This window comes from Entelurus aequoreus, linkage group LG02 (assembly GCF_033978785.1).
Source record: "Entelurus aequoreus isolate RoL-2023_Sb linkage group LG02, RoL_Eaeq_v1.1, whole genome shotgun sequence".
NCBI classification, from domain to species: domain Eukaryota; kingdom Metazoa; phylum Chordata; class Actinopteri; order Syngnathiformes; family Syngnathidae; genus Entelurus; species Entelurus aequoreus.
The window spans coordinates 94,438,594-94,448,593 of record NC_084732.1 but is presented as its reverse complement, the minus strand read 5'-3'; the positions used below and the strand labels follow the sequence as shown (position 1 = coordinate 94,448,593).

The 10,000-nt window shown below is 42.1% G+C and overlaps 1 protein-coding gene across 1 annotated transcript in view; it reads right to left on the bottom strand.

The window, feature by feature from the left end:
* LOC133642582 (glypican-6-like) overlaps window positions 1–10,000 on the bottom strand; it is a 414,767-nt gene that overhangs the window by 287,905 nt on the left and 116,862 nt on the right. The window lies entirely within an intron of this gene.

Genomic DNA, 10,000 nt, shown 5'->3' with positions numbered 1-10,000 from the left:
GATAAATATCTTTCTCGGGATATTAAGTTGTCCACATGGCACAGTACTCGTGCGAGCTCAGCAAGAGGGAGCCACAACAAGGAGGCTGATGACATCTGGACTAAAGCAACAATAAATTCATGTTTGACGAGACTGACACTAATAAAGGTCTGATTTTAGCACTCGTCAGATATATGGCATTCATCATTTATTGCCTCGTATTTAAAGGGGACGGTCACTGGAGCACCTCTGGCGTTCATCCACGGCAGAGCGGAGGGCGCATTATTGCATCATCAGTCACCCGCCGTTCCGCTTAGCGGCGGCAGTTTGAAACGACACCCGACTCCTTGGCTCCCACCGCGCTTCAACCTCAAGGGCAAACTTCCCGCCCTTAAACCCCGCGTCTCTTCCAACACGTCCATCCAGAGGCGCGACGCCGCTAACTGCGTACTTAGCGACGGCCCCCGACGTCTCCATAGCGCCGGCGTGTTTGTTTGCGCTTAACTGCGTGTTTACCTCAAAGTCACCGAGGAGACCGACGCTTGGCGTGTTAAGGCAGCCGTGAGCGGCGGAAAACAAAAATAAAAAATAAATTCCCCCCGGTGTGAGGAAGGTATTTGCATCCTTGACACCTGCTTGTGTTGAACCCTGGAGGTTTCTAGCCTCGTCTCACCGCCCTGACGGGTGTGGGGCTTGGGACTTCTATTCAGAGATCCTCCGGAGGCGTGAAGGTTCCAAGGGCACGAAGAAAAAGATCTTCAACAAATACGAGCCCTGTTGCGCAGCACGTGGGGGGACCCTAAACTGTGGTACGCGGAACACTAGTGGACCACGGGCTCCCTCTACTGGTGCGATCACTTCATTAAAGTACACCATTTTATTTTCCTAAATCCAAACACAGTGTTACCGTTCAAATTGCGTGTAAAACATATGAAATATACACTATATTTTCTAAAAGTCACCTGCATTGACTCACTTATGAACTTGAAGTGCCATCCCATTCCTAACCCATAGGGTTCAATATGATGACGGCCCACCTTTTGCAGCTATTACATCTTCCGGGAAGGCTGTCCACAAGGTTGCGGAGTGTGTTTATAGGAGTTTTCCCCCATTCTTCCAAAAGCGCATTGGTGAGGTCACACACTGATGAAGGCCTGGCTCTCAGTCTCCGTTCTAATTCATCCCAAAGGTGTTCTATCGGGTTCAGGTCAGGACTCTGTGCAGGCCAGTCAAGTTCATCCACAACAGACTATGTCAACCATGTCTTTATGGACCTTGCTTTGTGCACTGGTGCACAGTCATGTTTGAAGAGGAAGGGGCCCGCTCCAAACTGTTCCCACAAGGTTGGGAGCATGGAATTGTCCAAAATGTTTTGGTATTGTTGGAAGCCATATCCATATTTAAGTGTTACTTCTTTCTAAAAACTCCTATAGTCATATTTACATCAGCTAATGTCTCGTGTGGTACAAAGTGCTTGGATTCGAGTGTCCTTGGTTAGAGTCAGAGCGCTGTCTTTGTTGAGACTGCCATTACATTCCTGAGATACGGAGCACAGCTAGACTGGGGAAACAGCAGGTGGGGGGGACAGGAGAAGGAGGAAGTAGACAGGAGTTCCGGGGTTTTGGTAGACCGATCTGGACCGGGCTGGGGAACGCTTGGGTGCTGGGTTGGTCTCAGGTTTGTCCTCTAAGCTTGGAGAATAAACCACAAAATACCAACTTCTGCCTGGTGATTGAATATAAACAACAGCATATTGCCATAAAAAGAATCTGGGAGAGACTAGCAATTTGAATTCCCCATTGGAGGAATGCTGGTCAACGCAACAGTATCCTGGAGCTTTCCATGGGGACGGCGTGGCGCGGTTTGGGAGAGTGGCCGTGCCAGAAACCAGAGGGTTCCTGGTTCGATCCCCACCTTCTACCAACCTCGTCACGTCTTCCAAAAGCGCACTGGTGAGGTCACACACCGATGTTGGTCGAGAAGGCCTCCGTTCTTATTCATCCCAAAGGTGTTCTCTCGGGTTCAGGTCAGGACTCTGTGCAGGCCAGTCAAGTTCATCCACGCCATGTCTTTATGGACCTTGCTTTGTGCACTGGTGCACAGTCATGTTAAAAGGGGACGGGGCCCGCTCCAAAATGTTTCCACAAGGTTGGGAGCATACTTGCCAACCCTCCCGATTTTCCCGGGAGACTCCCGAATTTCTCCCGATTTCCACCCGGACAACAATATTGGGGGCGTGCCTTAAAGGCACCGCCTTTAGCGTCCTCTACAACCAGTAGAGGACCAGGCACAGGTCCTTTACAAGTCACATAACATCATCGGTTTTTATACACGCATTAGCGAATGCAATGCATACTTGATCAACAGCCATACAGGTCACACTGAGGGTAGCCGTATAAACAACTTTAACACTGTTACAAATATGTGCCACACTGTGAACCCACACCAAACAAGAATGACAAACACATTTCGGGAGAACATCCGCACCGTAACACAACATAAACACAACAGAACAAATACCCAGAACCCCTTGCAGCACTAACTCTCCCCCCACCCCCCATCTCCCGAATTCGGAGGTCTCAAGGTTGGCAAGTATGGTTGGGAGCAGGGAATGTTTTGGTATCACTTTCACTGGAACTAAGGGGCCAAGCCCAGCTCCTGAAAAACAAACCCCACACCATAATTCCTCCTCCACCAAATTTCACACGCCGCACAATGCAGTTCCGAAATGTACCGTTCTCCTGGCAACATCCAAACCATCATTTGGATGGGTGGCCAAAGACTACAATATAGTGTACTTCTGCCTTGTTTTTAATGAATACTTAGGCCTACTACGCTGCTGTATTTTAATGTCAGTCATCATGGTGGTACTTGGAGAAGTGTTTTCTGATTTAATACGTGGGGAAAAAAAGTTTGAGAACCGCTGCTCTATACTAAAGAGGCAAAGAAGGTGGGCAGTGGAGTCTCAGTTTGAGACCAGGAAAAATACCTTGAGCAAAGCACATATACAGTACATGTTACAAAACAAGGGGGTGTGGGTCTGGATGGTGTATGGATGACGGTGTAACAATATCGATAATAGTATTATTGCACAAACCCCAAAACCAGTGAAGTTGGCACGTTGTGTGAATGGTAAAGTTGAGGAAGTTGAGGAATGCTCATCAAACACTTAATTGGAACATCCCACAGGTGAACAAGCTAATTGGGAACAGGTGGGCGCCATGATTGGGTATAAAAGCAGCTTCCATGAAATGCTCAGTCATTCACAAACAAGGACGGGGCGAGGGTCACCACTTTGTCAACAAATGCGTGAGCAAATTGTCCAACAGTTTAAGAACAACATTTCTCAACCAGCTATTGCAAGGAATTAAGAGATTTCACCATCTACGGTCCGTAATGTCATCAAAAAGTTCAGAGAATCTGGAGAAATCCCTGCACGTAAGCGATGATATTACGGTCATTCGATCCCTCAGGCGGTACTGCATCAAAAAGCGACATCAGTGTGTAAATGATATCACCACATGGGCTCAGGAACACTTCAGAAAACCACTGTCAGTAACTACAGTTTGTCGCTACATCTGTAGGTGCAAGTTAAAACTATACTATGCAAAACGAAAGCCATTTATCAACAACACCCAGAAACACCGCCGGCATCGCTGGGCCCGAGCTCATCTAAGATGGACTGATGCAAAGTGGAAAAGTGTTCTGTGGTCTGACGAGTCCACATTTCAAATTGTTTTTGGAGACTGTGGGCGTCGTGTCCTCCGGACCAAAGAGGGAAAAGAACAATTCGGATTGTTATAGGCGCAAAGTGTAAAAGCCAGCATTTGTGATGGTATGGGGGTGTATTAGTGCCCAAGGCATGGGTAACTTACACATCTGTGAAGGCACCATTAATGCTGAAAGGTACATACAGGTTTTGGAGCAACATATGTTGCCATCCAAGCGACGTTGTCATGGTCGCCCCTGCTTATTTCAGCAAGACAATGCCAAGACGCATGTTACAACAGCGTGGCTTCGTAGTAAAAGAATGCGGGTACTGGACTGGCCTGCCTGTAGTCCAGACCTGTCTCCCATTGAAAATGTGCGGCGCATTATGAAGCCTAAAATACCACAACGGAGACCCCAGAATTCCACCTGAAAAGCTTCAAAAATTGGTATCCTCAGTTCCCAATCGTTTACTGAGTGTTGTTAAAAGGAAAGGCCATGTAACACAGTGGTAAAAAATACCCCTGTGCAAACTTTTTTACAATGTGTTGCTGCCATTAAATTCTAAGTTAATGATTATTTGCATAAAAAAAACATTAAATATCTTGTCTTTGCAGTCTATTCAGTTGAATATAAGTTGAAAAGGATTTGCAAATTATTGTATTCTGTTTTTATTTACTATTTACACAACGTGCCAACTTCACTGGTTTTGGCTTTTGTATATATATTTGTCTCCCAGTGTGTGCGGGAGCCAAAGTACGGCCCCAGCCACCCAGAGAGCCCCAATAAAGGCAAATTCTCCTCACAGGGGGAAGTGAGCCGCAAGCATTTCTATTGCCAACCAAATCCATTCAGTGATTTTATTTGACCTCACATCGTTTACTGCCTCCTTGTAAAAGTTGGCCTTGCACATTTTCACGACTGAAAGACATAATATGCGTGCGTGTGTGTGTTAGTTTTTTTTCTTGACTTACACCATGCTAATCCCTACACATACAGTCGTGTTTCCGCTGACATATTGCATATTTTTCCGAGTTGCTCTTGAGGCTCGGGAGGGTGGAGAGCCTTAATCCCTTCTCCATTACTGCTTTGGCCCAGCAGCTGAATGAAAACAGGCAAGTGCTGGAGTGGAGCGGTCCATACACTATCTGAAGGCTTTGGCATTCGAGTAGTCGGGGGGAAAAAATAAATGTTGGCACTAGGGTACGCTTTTAAAAAGTCTTTAGAAGACAATATGTGTCACGAATACACACAGACGACTGATGGGTCAAAAAAATCGTCGGATATGCAAATTCGACAAATCGAAAAATTAAAAAGCTTCCAACAACGTTATGGAACGTTATCACGTAATAAGAACATAACAGAACAGTCACATACAATGTCCGCTCTCACTGGGATGGTTGTATTTTCAGCACCGGGCTTGTGCTCCCTTCTTTGGCTGGTAAATTCAGAATAGTCTTTAGGTAAAAAATGTGGAGAGCAGATGAGTTTCTTGCTGGGTCTCATTAGCGATGTTGTCTGAGCTAAAGTTGCCACGGCTTCAGTCGGTCCAGGTTGTTACGCTTCTATAAAGTCTTTAGAAGACCATATGTGTTACGAATACTTACAGACGACTGATGGATCAAAACAATCGTCGGATTTGCAAATTCGACAAATCGAGCAAGCAAAAAGCTTCCGACAACGTTTTATGAACAACGTTATGGAACGTTATCATGTAATAAGAACATAACAGAACAGTCACATACAATGTCCGCTCTCACTGGGATGGTTGTATTTTCAGCACCGGGCTCGTGCTCCCCGTTTGGCTGGTAAATTCAGAATAGTCTTTAGGTAAAAAAATGTGGAGAGCAGATGAGTTTCTTGCTGGGTTTCCTTAGCGATGTTGTCTGAGCTAAAGTTGCCACGGCTTCAGTCGGTCCTGATTGTTACACTTCTATAAAGTCTTTAGAAGACCATATGTGTTACGAATACTTACAGATGACTGATGGGTCAAAAAAATCGTCGGATATGCAAATTTGACAAATCGAGCAATTAAAAAGCTTCCAACAACGTTTAAGAACAACATTATGGAACATTATCATGTAATAAAAACATAACAGAACACTTACATACAATGTCCGCTCTCACTGGGATGGTTGTATTTTCAGCACCGGGCTTGTGCGCCCCGTTTGGCTGACAAATTTAGAATAGTCTTTAGGTAAAAAATGTGGAGAGGAGATGAGTTTCTTGCTGGGTCTCCTTAGCGATGTTGTCTGAGCTAAAGTTGCCAAGGCTTCAGTCGGTCCAGGTTGTTACGCTTCTATAAAGTCTTTAGAAGACCATATGTGTTACGAATACTTACAGACGACTGATGGATCAAAACAATCGTCGGATATGCAAATTCGACAAATCGAGCAATTAAAAAGCTTCCTACGTTTTATGAACAACGTTATGGAACGTTATCATGTAATAAGAACATAACAGAACAGTCACATACAATGTCCACTCTCACTGGGATGGTTGTATTTTCAGCACCGGGCTCGTGCTCCCCGTTTGGCTGGTAAATTCAGAATAGTCTTTAGGTAAAAAATGTGGAGAGCAGATGAGTTTCTTGCTGGGTCTCCTTAGCGATGTTGTCTGAGCTAAAGTTGCCAAGGCTTCAGTCGGTCCAGGTTGTTACGCTTCTATAAAGTCTTTGGAAGACCATATGTGTTACGAATACTTACAGACAACTGATGGATCAAAACAATCGTTGGATATGCAAATTCGACAAATCGAGCAATTAAAAAGCTTCCATCAACGTTTTATGAACAACGTTTTGGAACGTTATCACGTAATAAGAACATAACAGATCAGTCACATACAATGTCCGCTCTCACTGGGATGGTTGTATTTTCAGCACCGGGCTTGTGCTCCCCGTTTGGCTGACAAATTCAGAATAGTCTTTAGGTAAAAAATGTGGAGAGCAGATGAGTTTCTTGCTGGGTCTCCCTAAAGTGTCCACGGCTTCAGTCGGTCCTGATTGTTAGCGTCGTGTGTGGGATTTCATAGTTGACTATAGCTTCTCGGCTGGGTGCCGCAACCTTCTACGACACATTTATAATCAAGCTTTAACTTTTACAACTTTCACAATAGCTCCAGGAGCTAGCGTTGCCTCTCGCTAGTTGTGTGAGCAAGGAAATGTGTAACGACGCCAGAAAAGTAGTTCCTCTGTGTTAGCTCCTTCAACAACAATGTTACTATATGGCAGCGATATTTAACTAGAGGGCTGACAAAAAAAATATGTGTTCAGCATTCAGTTGTAATACACTTTTCCACCACTTGTGGCAGTAGTGACAATCTCAAACAAACAGAAGAAGCCTGGAGCTAAAGTCAGAGGAGTTTCTTAAGCGCAAAAAATTATGACTAAAAGGGTCAAGCTGTGTTTTTATTTGCACTTTAATTTTATTGACAGTTTACTTAAGAAAAATATTCATTATAAATTGTGTTTATTTGTTTCACCACAACATAATTCATATTGTGTTAGTTATTGAATAGTTCCTTCTCATGCAGCATATTTGGTTTGCATGTATTCTTCTAATCAGCCTGACCTAAGCCTAAGGTTTATGTGTTAAATACATAATAATATTTGTGATTAACACATACTTTCATGTCATTTGACAAGGTTGCAAACTATAAGTAGGTTAGATATAATCATGGAATATGACTAAAATTACTAATTCAGTGTCAATATTTGAGTTGGTCCTGGGCCCCTCTGTGGCGGAAAAGTCCGGCCCCGAGGTAAAAAAGCCTGAGAACTACTACTATAGGTCATAATGGAGCATCGTTCGAGGTTGTTTAGAGCGCTTTATAGGCGGAAAAGATCAATCCCCATTACCTGCTTTGTTAGCCGCCTCTTGCTAGCAGTTTTTCACTATTCACAACACACACACACACTAAAATAAACCCCGGTTGAAAAGTAATTGAAAGGTAGATAATGGTTGAGCCTTTTGTCTGCTTTTGTTGTAGTGGACATTCAGGAGTGCAGTTGCCTGTACTTATTGGACTGATGTATGTTTTTATGTTTTTTTAAACTAATTTATTATTCCTTTTTCATTTAATTTTTATTGACATCCAGCATCGGGAAAAATCCTATCTATTACATCATATATCTGTTGTCTGCCGTAAATGTCAAAATATGTTTTGTTTATACCCCAACGATGCAAAAAAAGAAACAGCAGGAAAACAAAATAATAATAATATGTACAGATAAATCAATTAAATAAAGGAAAAAATAAAAATAAAAAAACAATTAAAATACATTTAAAAAAAATAATACAAAATATATGTACATATTTTTACAATTATTATGTATTATCTGTTTATATTCCTTTATTTTATTTCTGATTATTATTATTAATAACTAATTTATTATTCTATATTTAAATTGTGTGGATTACCTGTTTTGGGGGAGGGGGTAAAAAAAAAGAAAAAGAACATTTGACATGTGTTTAATCTGTATTTCTATGTCGAAAATCGAATAAACAAATGTTTAAAGACGACGACCCCAAAAATAAGCTAAAACGTCAGCAGTAAAAAAAAAAAAGAAGAAGCAAAAACTAAAAGAGACCCAGGAAGTGAGACACACGAGCACAAACACATTCATCTCCCACATATCTCATTAACTCCTCTCTCTGAAGATGTATATCGCTTGGCAAGAGACTCACTTCCACATTAGTGGAGCCAAATGTACGGTATCTTAATGGGCTTTGGGGGGGGGGGGGGGGGGGGGAAATGCCCCACATAATTTTTAGATAAATATTTGCTTTTTTTTTTTTTTTTTAAGAGTGGTATTCCAACACATTCACTGAGGACATTAAAATATCTGGCATTAATTTTGAGTTGCAAGTATATATAGTGTATTGGCAAATAAATAAGAGTCAACGTATCGTAAAGAAGATGACATCACTATGATGTCATTAGCACTAGTATGAGACAGCAACCTAAGACTGTATTTATATTATTCACATGTAAAAAAATACCTAAGTGTTTATTGTCTATTGTGAGCTGTCTGTGGTGCTGAATTCCCCCCAGGGATCAATAAAGTACTTTCTATTCTATTCTATTCTATTCAATGGCAGCTTTTATTTGTACTACCTTTGGTTTTGACCACGTGGGCAACGTCACGTTCATTTCCGTCCAGAGCATAAGTGCACAATTCGTGGAACTGCGATCACGAGCTGGGCCGCCGGGATTAACGGAGGGCGATGGCCGGCATTTCAAAAAGAAATCAAACCCTTTATACAGCTGACGAAGCGGCAGCCGCCCACGCCGAAGGCCATTGAGAATGGACACAGAGCTCCATGACCAGCTGACGTTAAGTGACTTTTTTTTTTTCCGCAGCCCTTCTGAGAAGTCTAACTTGGCATTTATAGATCGCACTTTTTTGTATTAGACAGTGACAGGTTTTGATTATCTCCTTGGAGTTGCACAAGCTCGACTAACAGCTAGCAATCGTGCTAAATAGAGTCTAAATAGTTTAGTTTTTTTTATTGAGACAAAGATTATTGATGTATTTAATATTTGTTTACTTACTTTGGTATGTTATTTATTTATTATTCACGTATTCACAGTTCTGTCACAGAGAATAAGGAACGGGGATAAAATTGCTATGGTATGAAAAGGGGTAGGATTAAATAAGCTCTGCTTCTTCCTACTCCTTTTCGGACGTGCTGTAATGAAACAACTGGAAATATGTGATGCATTACATTGTATCGTATGCATGTTCCAAATAAACTGAAACTGAACTGAACTGAACTGAATCTATGAAATGTGGAAATTTAAAAGCGCGTTGAATGACTTATTTGTAACGTGTCTAAAAGTTATTTTTTTCTTTTTAAAGCCATGTTTCTTTTTAAAATTGTGCTGATTTTAGGGAGGCCAAGCACCGATTAAATTGGTTTATATTCTTTCCATGGGCGACGTTGATTTAAGACGCTTTTTCCCACCTGGCCGCCAAAATAATATGTGTTTCTCAGCTGTGGTCTGTACGGGTGACAGCGTTACTCACTTGTAATACTTCGGAAGAATGGACTCACAAAAAGGAATGAAAAAATATAAAATGCAGTGCTAAAATAGTGAAATTATAACGGAAATTATCATTTTAAAAAAACAATATCTTAAGTAAACAGTCAATAAAATTAAAGCGCAAATGAAAATATAGCTTCGCCGCTTTAGGCGTAATTTGTGCGCATTCCCGCACAGCATAAAACGTTTGGTGGACGAAATGAGACGACGAAGGAGTGGCATAAAACACGTCTTTCTGTGGCAGCGAGACAAAGAAGGAGTGGTATGA